This window comes from Mustela nigripes, unplaced genomic scaffold (genome assembly GCF_022355385.1).
Source record: "Mustela nigripes isolate SB6536 unplaced genomic scaffold, MUSNIG.SB6536 HiC_scaffold_20, whole genome shotgun sequence".
NCBI lineage: Eukaryota > Metazoa > Chordata > Mammalia > Carnivora > Mustelidae > Mustela > Mustela nigripes.
Window position 1 is genome coordinate 2526896 of NW_026739436.1, and position 11533 is coordinate 2538428.

The window sequence follows — 11533 nt, forward strand, 5'->3', positions numbered from 1 at the left end:
TAACAGCTCAGTGAACAATAAATCTTGGTGAGGATGTAGAGAAAGAGACACCCTCCTACACTGCTGGTGGGAATGCAAACTGAGTAGTCCCTCTGGAGAACAGTATGAAGTTTTCTCAAAGAGTAAAAAATAGAGCTACCCTATCACCCAGAAACTGCACTACTAGGTATTTATCCAAGGGACAGAAACATCATGATATGAAGGAGCACATGGACTCCAGTATTTATACCAGCCATGTCCACAATAACCAAACTATGGGAAAACCTTAGATGACCATCAACAGATGAATGAATAAAGAAGATGTGACTTGTATATGCACTGGAATATTACTTAGATGTCAAAAAGAACGAAATCTTGCCCTTTGCAAATATGTGGATAGTATTACGCTAGAGGGTATTATGCTAAGAAAAATAAATCAGTTAGAGAAAGACAAATATCATATGATTTCATTCTTATGTGGGACTTAAGAAAGAAAACAAATGAACATAGGAGAAAGGAAGAAAAATTAAAATAAGATGAAACAGAAAAAGGGAGGCAATTCACAAGAGACTCTTACATATACAAACTAAAGAGAAGGTTCCTGGAGGGGAGTGGTTGTGGAATGCTAGATGATAAGCATTAAGAAAGGTACTTGAGGGACACCTGGTGGCTCAGTTGTTTAAGTGTCTGCCTTCAGTTCAGGTCATGATCCCAGAGTCCTGGGATCAAGTCCCACATCAGCTCCTTGCTCAGCCAGAAGTCTTCTTCTCCCTCTGCCTGCAGTTCTCTCTCCCTCTGACAAATAATAAAATCCTAAAAAAAGAAAGACACCTGATGGAATGAGCACTGGGTGTTGGATGCAACTAATGAATCACCAATTTCTACTTCTGAAACTAATAATATAACCTATGTGAACTAATTTGAATTTAATTAATTTTTATAAGGTAGCTATCACAAAAAAAAATTATACTGTCCTGTTTATTTACCTTAAAAAGCAATATATCGGGGAGTTTGAGGAGCAAGATGGTGGAGGAATAGACCTAATTTTTTTCTGGTGCCAAGAATTTAACTAGATAGTTATGAAACCATTCTAAACAATTTCTGAACAAAGTCAGAAGGAGACCAAAGAATAGAAGCAATTCTATGAACAGAAAAGTGACCACTTTCTGAAGGTAGGACACATGGAGAAGTGAATCTGAGGTAGTATTTGGAAGATAGACTGTGGGGGTGGGAGTGGGCTCCATCTCCTAGTTCCTGGCAAGTGAGAAAGCAGCAAAGCACAAAATCAGAACTTTTAGAACTGTACTTCACCAAGGGACATCGCTCCAGTGACTAAGTGCAGGCTGGCGCCCATGCTGGGACAGTGTGGCCTCAGGAAAATTAGGGTCACAGGAATACCAGGAGTTGCTGAGTGTGGCTGAGCACCCAGTTATCAAAGCAGGGGATCTGGCTGCAAACACAGAGAAAAGGACTGGGCTCTCAGCTTAGGATTGCCATAAACCATGAGGCTCTGTGGTTCAATAATCTTCAAGCAGGAATAACGCATGTGGCAGATCAAGGAAGAAACCTCCCTGCACCAGGAGGAGCAGCACAAGAGTAAGCTGCAGGAATCTGATGGATTTGGGGACTCCAAATGGGACCACGTGTCAGAGATAGAAAAACTTGATCACAGGTTGGGTGAGCTCAGAGTGCAGCCAGAGACCAGAAAGACAGGTGTGTTTGACTGCTTTTCTCTGAGGGTTACCTGAAGGCAGGGGGACTGAGCACTTGGCTCCACCTGGCTGCTAAATGGGAGGCCACCTGTTTCAGTCTCATCCTCCAAAGCTGTATGGAATGCTTTCAGGGACCAGAAGCTGCCTGCAGCACACCTGAGTGAATGACGTTGCCTGGTGCCTGGCAAGGGCAGTGCAAATCGCTTGAGCAAGGACATTTGAGAATCACAACAACAGGCCTTTCCCCAAGAAGGTCTGCAGAACATCCAACCAAGATGAAGCTTACTGATCACTACGAACTGTAAAACTCCAGTGCTAAGGGAATACAGCATGTAGAATCATTTTTTACCATGATTCTTATGTCCTTCATAGTAAAATTTGTAAATTTTCATTTCTTTATTTTTCTATTTTCTTTTTTTTTTGTAGCTCTATTTTCCACTTTTTTAAAATTTATTTTCAGCATAACAGTATTCATGATTTTTCACCACACCCAGTGCTCCATACAATCCGTGCCCTCTATATTACCCACCACCTGGTACCCCTATCTCCCACCCCACCCCGCCACTTCAAACCCCTCAGATTGTTTTTCAGAGTCCATAGGCTCTCATGATTCACATTTCTTTCCAACTTACCCCAACTCCCTTCACCTCTCTAACTCCCCATGTCCTCCATGCTATTTGTTATGCTCCACAAATAAGTGAATCCATATGATAATTTACTCTCTCTGCTTGACTGATTTCACTCAGCAGAATCTCTTCCAGTCCCATCCATGTTGCTACAAATGTTGGGTATTCATCCTTTCTGATGGAGGCATAATACTCCATAGTGTATATTGGCCACATTTTCCTTATCCATTTGTCCGTTGAAGGGCATCTTGGTTCTTTCCACAGTTTGGAGACCGTGGCCATTGCTGCTATAAACATTGGGGTACAGATGGTCCTTCTTTTCACTACCTCTGTATCTTTGGGGTAAATACCCAGGAGTGCAATGGCAGGGTCATAGGGAATTTCTTGAGGAATCTACACACTGTTCTCCAAAGAGGCTGCACCAATTTGCATTGCCACCAACAGTATAAGAGGGTTCCCCTTTCTCCACATCCTCTCCAACACATGCTGTTTCCTGTCTTGCTAATTTTGGCCATTCCAACTGGTGTGAGGTGGTAACTTAAAATTTTGTTCTCTCTTTCATCTTTTCCTATCTGGACAAAATGACGAGGCAGAAAAACCCACGTCAGGAAAAAACATAACAAAAAAACAATCAACAACAACAACAAAAACCACAAGAGGCAGTACTGGTATTAGGGACCTAATCACTATAGACGTTAGTAAGATGTTGGAACTAGAGGTCAGATTGACAATTATAAATACTAGCTGGATTTGAGTGAAATAGAAGATACTAGAGAATCCTTTTCTGGAGAAATAAATATAATTCATCAAGTAGAAATTTAAAAATATATATTTATAAGGTGCAATCATATGGCTCTTACTGCTAAGATAAGTGAGGCAGAAGAGAGAATTAGTGATATAGGAAAGCAAATGAGGGAGAATAAGTAAGCTGAGAAAAAGAGGTAAACAACTACTAAATCACAAGGGGAGAATTTGAGAGATAAATGATACCATAAGATGAAACAATATTAGAATAATAGGAATCCCAGGAGAAGAAGAAAGAGAGAGAGAGGAGCAGAAAGCATATAAGAGCAAATTACAGCCAGAACTTCCCGAATTTCAGGAAGGAAACAGATATCAAAATTCAAGAGGCACAGGGATCTCTTCTCAAAACCAACAAAAATAGCTCAGCACCCCATCTTCTAATAGTAAAACTTGCAAGTCTAAATGACAAAGAAAATCCTGAAACCAGCTCAGTACAAGAGGTCTGTAATCTACAACAGTAGAAATATTAGAAGGAAGGAGACCTAACCACAGGGACCCAGCAGGCCAGAAAGGACTGGTGTGATATATTCAGACTAAACGAGAAAAGTATGCAGCCAAGAATGCTATAGCCAGGTACACTGTCACTGAAAATATAAGGAGAGATAAAAACCTTCCAGGACAAACAAAAACTAAAAGACTTTGCAAACACCACTATCCCTACAGGAAATATTGAAAGGGGTCCTCTAACCAAAGAAAGAGCCCCAAAGTCACATAGATCAGAAAGGAACAGAGATAATATATAGTAAAGATCACTTTACAGACAACAAAATAGCTATAAATTCATATCTTTCCATTGTTATCCTGTATTTAAATAGAATTAATGCCCCCAATCAAAAGACATATAGTATCAGAATGGATTAAGAAAAAAAAAAGACCCATCAATATGCAGTCTGCAATAAATTCATTTTGAAGCCAAAGGCACCTCCAGACATCATGGATATATACAATGATTCCATCCCAAAGCAACAGAATACACATTCGTCTCTAGTACACATGGAATATTCTCCAGAATAGATCACATCGTGGATCAAAAATCAGGTCTCAACTGGTACCAAACGAATGGAATTATTCTCTGCCATTTTCAGGCCACAATGCTCTGAAACTAAAAATCACAAGAGGAAAGTTGGAAAGAACACAAATACATAGAGGCTAAAGAGTATCCTACAAAAGAATTAATGGGTCAACCAGGAAATGAAAGAAGAATTTTTCAAAATTCATGGAAACAAATAAAAATGAAAACACAACTATTAAAATATTTGCGATGCAGCAGTCCTGGGAGGAAACTACATTGAATAACAAGCTTTTCTCAAGAACAAGAATAGTCTTAATCACACAATCTCATCATATACCTAAAAGAAAGTAGAGAAAGAATGGCAAAGCAAGTCTAAACCAAGCAGGAGAAGAGAAATAATAAAGATCAGAGCAGAAATTAATGAAATAAAAAGCAAAAGAACAGTGGAACAGATTAAAAAAATATACTAGTAGCTGGTTCTTTGAAATAATTACTAAATAAACCCCTGGCCAATTAATTGATAAACCCCTGGCCAGGCTTGTCAAAAACAAAAGAGAAAGGATCAAATTAATGAAATCATGAATGAAAGAAGAGAGATCACAACCAACACCAAAGAAAATATAAGAACATTATAAGAACATATAACGAGAAACTATATGCCAGAAAATCTGACAATCTGGAAGAAATGTTTTCATTTCTAGACACACATAAATTACCAAAACTGAACCAGGAAGAAATAGAAAACCAGAACAGACCCATGACCAGTAAGGAGATTGAAGACATTATAAAAAAATGTCCCCCAAAAAACAAAATCCCACAGCCAGACAGCTTCCCAGTGGAATTCTACCCCACATTTAAAGGAAAACTAACATCTATTTCCAAAAAAAAAAAAAAAAAAAACTGAAATGAAAGAAAAATTTCCAAACTCATCTTATGAGACCAGCATTGCCCTGACCCCAAAACCAATCAATACCTCATCAAAAGGGAGAATTATAGACCAAAATCCCTAATGAGCATGGCTTCATAAATTCTCACCAAAGTAAAAGCCAACTGGATCCAACAATACATAAAAGGTATAATTCAGTACAACTAAGTGAGATTTATTCCTGTGCTGCATGGATGGTTCAACATCTGCAAATCTATTAGTGTGACAGAATATATTAATAAAGCAAAGAGAAAGAACCATATGATACTCTCAACAGCTGTTGAAAAAGCATTTGACAATGTACAGCATCATTTATTGATCAAAACACTTCACAGTGTAAGGATTGAGGATACATACTTCAATATCATAAAAGCCATGTATGCAAAACCCAGAGCAAATATCATTCACGATGGGGAAAAACTGGAAGCTTTTTCTCTAAGCTCAGGAACAATTCTCTCTGAAAATTATCACCACTACTATTCAACACAGTACTGGAAGTCCTAGCCTCAACAATCAAACAGCAAAAAGAAACAAAAGGCACTGAATTGGCAAAGAACAAGCCAGACTCTCACTCTTTGCAAATGATACTACACTTTATGTGGAAAACCCAAAAAGGTACCACTCCAAATCTGCTAGAACTGATGCAAGGATTCAGTAGTGTCTCAGTATATAAAACCAATCCAGAGAAATCAGTTGCCTTTTTATACAGCAACAACAAGACAGACAAAGTAGAAATTAAGGAGTTGATTCCATTTATAATTTCACCCAAAACCTAAGATACCTAGGAATAAATCTAATGAAAGAGGCAAAGAATCTGTATTCAGAAAATATAAAGTACTCTTGAAAGAAATTGAGGAAGATACATCAAAATGGAAAGAATGTTCTATGCACATGGATTGGAAGAACAAATATTGTGAAAATGTCCATGCTATCTAAACCAATCTACAGATCAAAAGCAACCCCTATCAAAATATCACCAGCTTTTTTTTTTTCAAAGAAATGGAACAAACATTTATATGTTATGAGAAGAGACCCTGAATAGCCAGAGGACTGTTGAAAGAGAAAACCAAATCTGTCAGCTCCACAGTTCCAGACTTCAAACACTATTACAAAGCTGTCATCATCAAGACAGGATGGTACTAGCACAAAAATCAATGGAACATAGTAGAGATTCCATAAACTGACCCTCAACTCGATGGTCAACTAATCTTCGACAAAGCAGGAATGAATTGTCCGATGGGAAAAGGGTCTCTTCAAGAAGTGCTGTTGGGAAAATTAGACAGCCACATGCAGAAAAATTAAACTTGACCATTTCCTTACACCACACACAAAAATAGACTCAAATGAATGAAGGACACCAAGTGAGACAGGAATTCATCAAAATCCCTGAGGAGAACACTGGCAGCAACCTCTTCAACTTTAGCCACAGCAACTTCTTCCAGGAAACATCACCAAAGGCAAGGGAAGTAAGGGTATAAATAAACTATTGGGACATCATCAAGCTCAAAAGCTTTTCCACAGCAAAGGAAACAGTCAACAAAACCAAAGGACAACTGACATAATGGAAGATAGTATTTTCAAATGGCATATCAGATAAAAGGCTTGTCTCCAAAATCTATGAAGAACTTATCAAACTCAACACCTAAAGAACAAAGAATCCAATCAAGAAATGGACATAAAAAATGAACAGAAATTTCTAAAATAAATATCCAGATGGTGACAGACACATAAAAATGTGCTCCCCATCACTTGGCATCAGGGAAATACAAATCAGAACCACATTGAAATACTGCCTCACAGCAGTCAGAATGGCTAAAATTAACAAGTCAGGAAATGACAGATGTTGGCGAGAATGTGGAAGAAAAGGAAGCCTCCTGCACTGTGGTGAGAATGCAAACTGGTGCAGACACTTTGGAAAACAGTATGGAGTTTCCTCAAAATGGTGAGGATAGAGATACCTTACGACCCTGTAATCACACTACTGGGTGTTTACCCTAAAGATACAAATGTAATGATATGAAGGGGCACATGCACCCCAATGTTTATAGCAGCAATGCCCATAATAGCCAAACTATGGAAAGAATCTAGATGTCCATTAGCAGATGAGTCGCTAAAGAAGACATGAATAAACATATATATGAATATACATACATACATGTATATGTATGTGTATGCATATATATAATATAAATACATATATATGTATATTCATGAATATACACATATATATGATTATACATACATACGTGTGTATGTATGTATATGCATATATATAATATACATACATATATATGTATATTCATGTCTTCTTTAGCCATTCATCTGCTGATGGACATCTAGATTCTTTTCATAGTTTTTCATATATATATATATGAAATATATATTGGAATATTATGCAGGCATCAAAAAATGAAATATTGCCATTTGCAATGATGTGGATAGAACTAAAGAGTATTATCCTCAGCAAAATAAGTCAATCAGAGAAAGACAATTATCATATGATCTCACTGATATGAAGCACTTGATAAAAAAGACAGAGAATTGTAGGGGAAGGGAGGAAAAATTTGAAACAAGAGGGGACCAGAGAGGGAGACAACCCATAAGAGATTTCTTAATCTCAAGATATAAACTGTGGGTTGCTGGAGGGGCGAGGGGTGGGAGTCATGGGAGGGCTTGTGATGGACATTGGAGAGGGTATGTGTTATGGTGAGTGCTGTGAATTAGGTAAGACTGATGAATCACAGACCTGTACCCCTGAAACAAATAATACATTATATGTTAATTTTAAAAAGTGATACATCTATTTCAGTGCTCACAATTACTCCATAATTAAGATAGTCATGAAGTAGAATGTGAACATGTTAGAAAACATTATTTTTTTTTTCTTTTCCCATTTTTGATTCACATGTTCATTTGGTCAAAGAACTGAGTTTTGCAATAACATATGCATCCTGATATTTGATACAAAATTACCAGAAAAAAATTTAAATGTTTATGTTATCTGTCACCTAGTATGAAGTTCCTAATTCTTCAGTAATTTGGCCAGAGAAATGAAGTGGGATAACATGTTGATCTCTTGGAAATATGCTTTATTCTCAATCCATTTAATCTTTATATTGACCCTTAAGAAAAGCGCAAGTGTGTGTGTGTGTGTGTGTGTGTGTGTGTGTGTGTATGTGTGTGTGTGTATATATATATATGTATATATGTGTGTATATATATATATATATATATATGAGAGAGTAGAAAGAAATTTCTAGAGTAGTACTTCAAAAACATGATAGATAAATATTTTCTTTGAAGAATACTCAAAACAAACCAACTTACAAAAGACATTTTTTAAAAGATTTTATTTATTTATTTGACAGACAGAAATCACAAGTAGGCAGAGAGGCAGGCAGAGAGAGAGGAGGAAGAAGACTCCAGGCTGAGCAGAGAGCCAGATGTGAGGCTCGATCCCAGGACTCTGGGATCCTGACCTGAGCCAAAGGCAGAGACTTAACCCACTGGGACACCCAGGCGCCCCAACAAAAGACATTTTTAAGGCATGAGTAAAAAGAAACATGACACCTCTCTCATAAGTCAAACAATAACTAAATTATGGTGAGAAAACAACAATATCATTTGAAAAAATATCATTTCATTGAATTTCCACACATTTCCATTTACACATTACTTGAAATAAAATTGAATGCTGCTTTTAGAATTAATAATATTAATAGAATCAATTAATAAATTATAAATTATTAATTAATTAAAGAATGATCGATTAATGGAATGATACTAATAATATTAATAACACAAATTATATCTTACTGTAATTAAATGGAAAAAATTCAACAGAGTACAAAACTTTGAAAGTGTAAGAAACAGAGGGTTTTTGAAGGAAGCAGGTGAGGGTTTGGGTGAGCCTGGTGGTGGGTCTTAAAGAGGGCACATGGAGCACAGGGTGCGGTGCATACACAGTGAATCTTGGAATACTGCAAAAAATTAAATTAAATTAAGTTGTTAAAAAATATAAGAAGTAAAAGTGTAGGAAAAGAATGGAATCAAGGTGGCAGAAAGGAGAAACTGAATTTACATCCTCTTGGTGTGTCCAATAAATGCATTTAGAGCAATTCCCTCTGAAAAATAACTGAAACACTAATAGATAAGCTGTCCCATAGATACATATATGAATAAAAAGGTCACATCAAAATGGTTATGATGCAGAAATATCACCTGGAACACATCCACAAGCAAGAGTGATATCATACCCACTGAGGCACTTCTTGAATATTGAGTAATCAAAGCTCCACATCAGGCATACTATTCTCTGTGGACCAAACAAGGGAGAGAGACTCCATTTTGTCTGGATTTAAAAATTAAAACAAAAAATCCTTAACTATGGGGGGTTACAACTCAGTGCTGCTTAAGTCCAGGGAGAGTTGTAGGAAATGAAGACTCCAATCTAAAAGGGTAGAGCAATGTATCACTCAACATGGGACACAGCATGGAAGAAGCATTTTGAAAATAACCTGAATAGATGTGCTGGAGATCATTGAGAGTGATCACAGAAAGCCAGGCAAAATGAGGAAATGGATAAGTATGTTCCAAATAAACAAAAATCAAAACTAAATGTCAGAAAAAGAACTACACAGGACAGAGATCAGCAATGTGTCTGATAAAGAATTTGAAGAAATGTGATCATAAAGGTGCTCACAGACCTCAAGAAAAAGGGAGGCAAATAACATAAAGAGATATACAATATAAAGAGCCAATCAGAGAAGAGCCACACTGGAAATAGTAGCCTGGCCTGGCAGCCTGGGTGGCCAGCAGCAGCACAGTCTTGGCCTATGTGACTGGGTGATAACAGTCAGCCTCTATATGGAGATGATTCAATATGACCAATGAGGAACCTCCTCCCATATTGGTTCGACTGAGTAAAACAGACTTCAAAGTTATGGCATGAGATGAGTTAATTCTGAGATAGAAACAGTATGAACCATATGCCCAAGCTTCAGAGGCCAAGGGACCAGATATGAATTCTAATGATGTAACCAGGGAAAGGAAGTCTGAAGAAAAACTAAAAGAGCAACAATACTTGTCAGCAACGAGCGAGAAAGAGATACAAGCGTGTACTACTCAAATCCAGTACCTCAAGCAAGTCCAATAGTCCAGCATTACCCAAATGAGATCAACAATGGAACTGAATGTCTGGGAGTTTACACCTGATAGAGGCTTGATTGTGTTGGACTATTCCAAAGTGGCCACCTCTGAAAAATTCCCCTTCTAGAACAAGTAGAGCCTTAAGAAATGTTTCTGTTTGAAGAAAATAGATAGAGAAACAGAAGTCTTAAGTTTTTGGAGGAATGAAAACCTAGAGACTTGAACTCCTGAATTGAATATGTAATATTCCATTAAAATGGAAACTTGTCATATGCATCACTCTTAACCTTGGCCATAGGAGCTAAGGACACTATGTATCAGCTTTGCTATCAAGACTATGGACTTCATGATTCCTGTTGAGCTTCTCAAATGAGGTAATTTACCTCTCAAATGAGGTAAATTTTTTCATTAAAGAGTTTATTTGCTGAGGACAATTTAAGAGTCATGAGAGAATCAAATGATAGATGTCAGCACAAATAGTTCATATATTTAACCAATTGGTTTGGGGCTCTGTATTACTAGATTGAGCCTTAGATCAATACAGTTTCAATTAATGGTTTGTTCTTTGAATGATTGCTAATGTTTTGGGTAATTTCACAGAGGACTGTACAAATATAAAGTTGTGTTATAAAACTTCAGGATGAAACTTTTGGAAGCCCTATAAACATTCATGTCATTATAGATAGTATAAGGTTATTGGCTGTGATGAGACTCACTGTTATTTTTTTCAGTATTAAAATTAAATCCACATTTTGTTACAGGTATTTTCTGAAAGAGCATTGTAATTGATGGTGATGTGTTTCTGTAATTGTATTTGGGCCTTTTCTTCCATTGCATTCTTGCTATTAAAATAAATGTGCTTTGAAATAAAAATGTACTAGAATGCCTGGTTTGCTCAGCCAGTTGATCATCTGCCTTTGTCTCAGGTCATGATCCCAGGGGTCTGGGATTGACCCTTGCATTGGGCTCCCTGATCAGTGTGGAGTCTGCCTCTACCTCTACTTCTGTCTCTTTCTCAAATTGTGTTCTCTTTAGATTGCTCACTCTATGTCTCATATAAATAAAATTTCTTTAAAAAAAGAAAGAAAGACTAATACCAATCAAAACTTGTCACGGCCAGTGTGACAAATCGACCAGGGAAACCATGGGGGCTAAGAGGATGATTGAAAAAAGTTAAGAGACAAAGAGATGGGGGCAAGAGGGACACTGAAGATGATGTCCAACAGTGCCAAATTTATTCCACATCTTACAAGCATTTATAAGTCAGACCAGAATAGGAGGAGCATTACATCAGTACCTAGTCAGATGATTGCAAGTTCCTATGACA

At 37.2% G+C, this 11533-nt stretch overlaps 1 pseudogene; it reads left to right on the top strand.

Moving 5' to 3' along the window:
* The first annotated feature begins 9940 nt into the window (after positions 1-9940).
* On the top strand, positions 9941-10333 carry LOC132008021 (pre-mRNA-splicing regulator WTAP-like; annotated as a pseudogene).
* The last annotated feature ends 1200 nt before the right edge of the window (positions 10334-11533 follow it).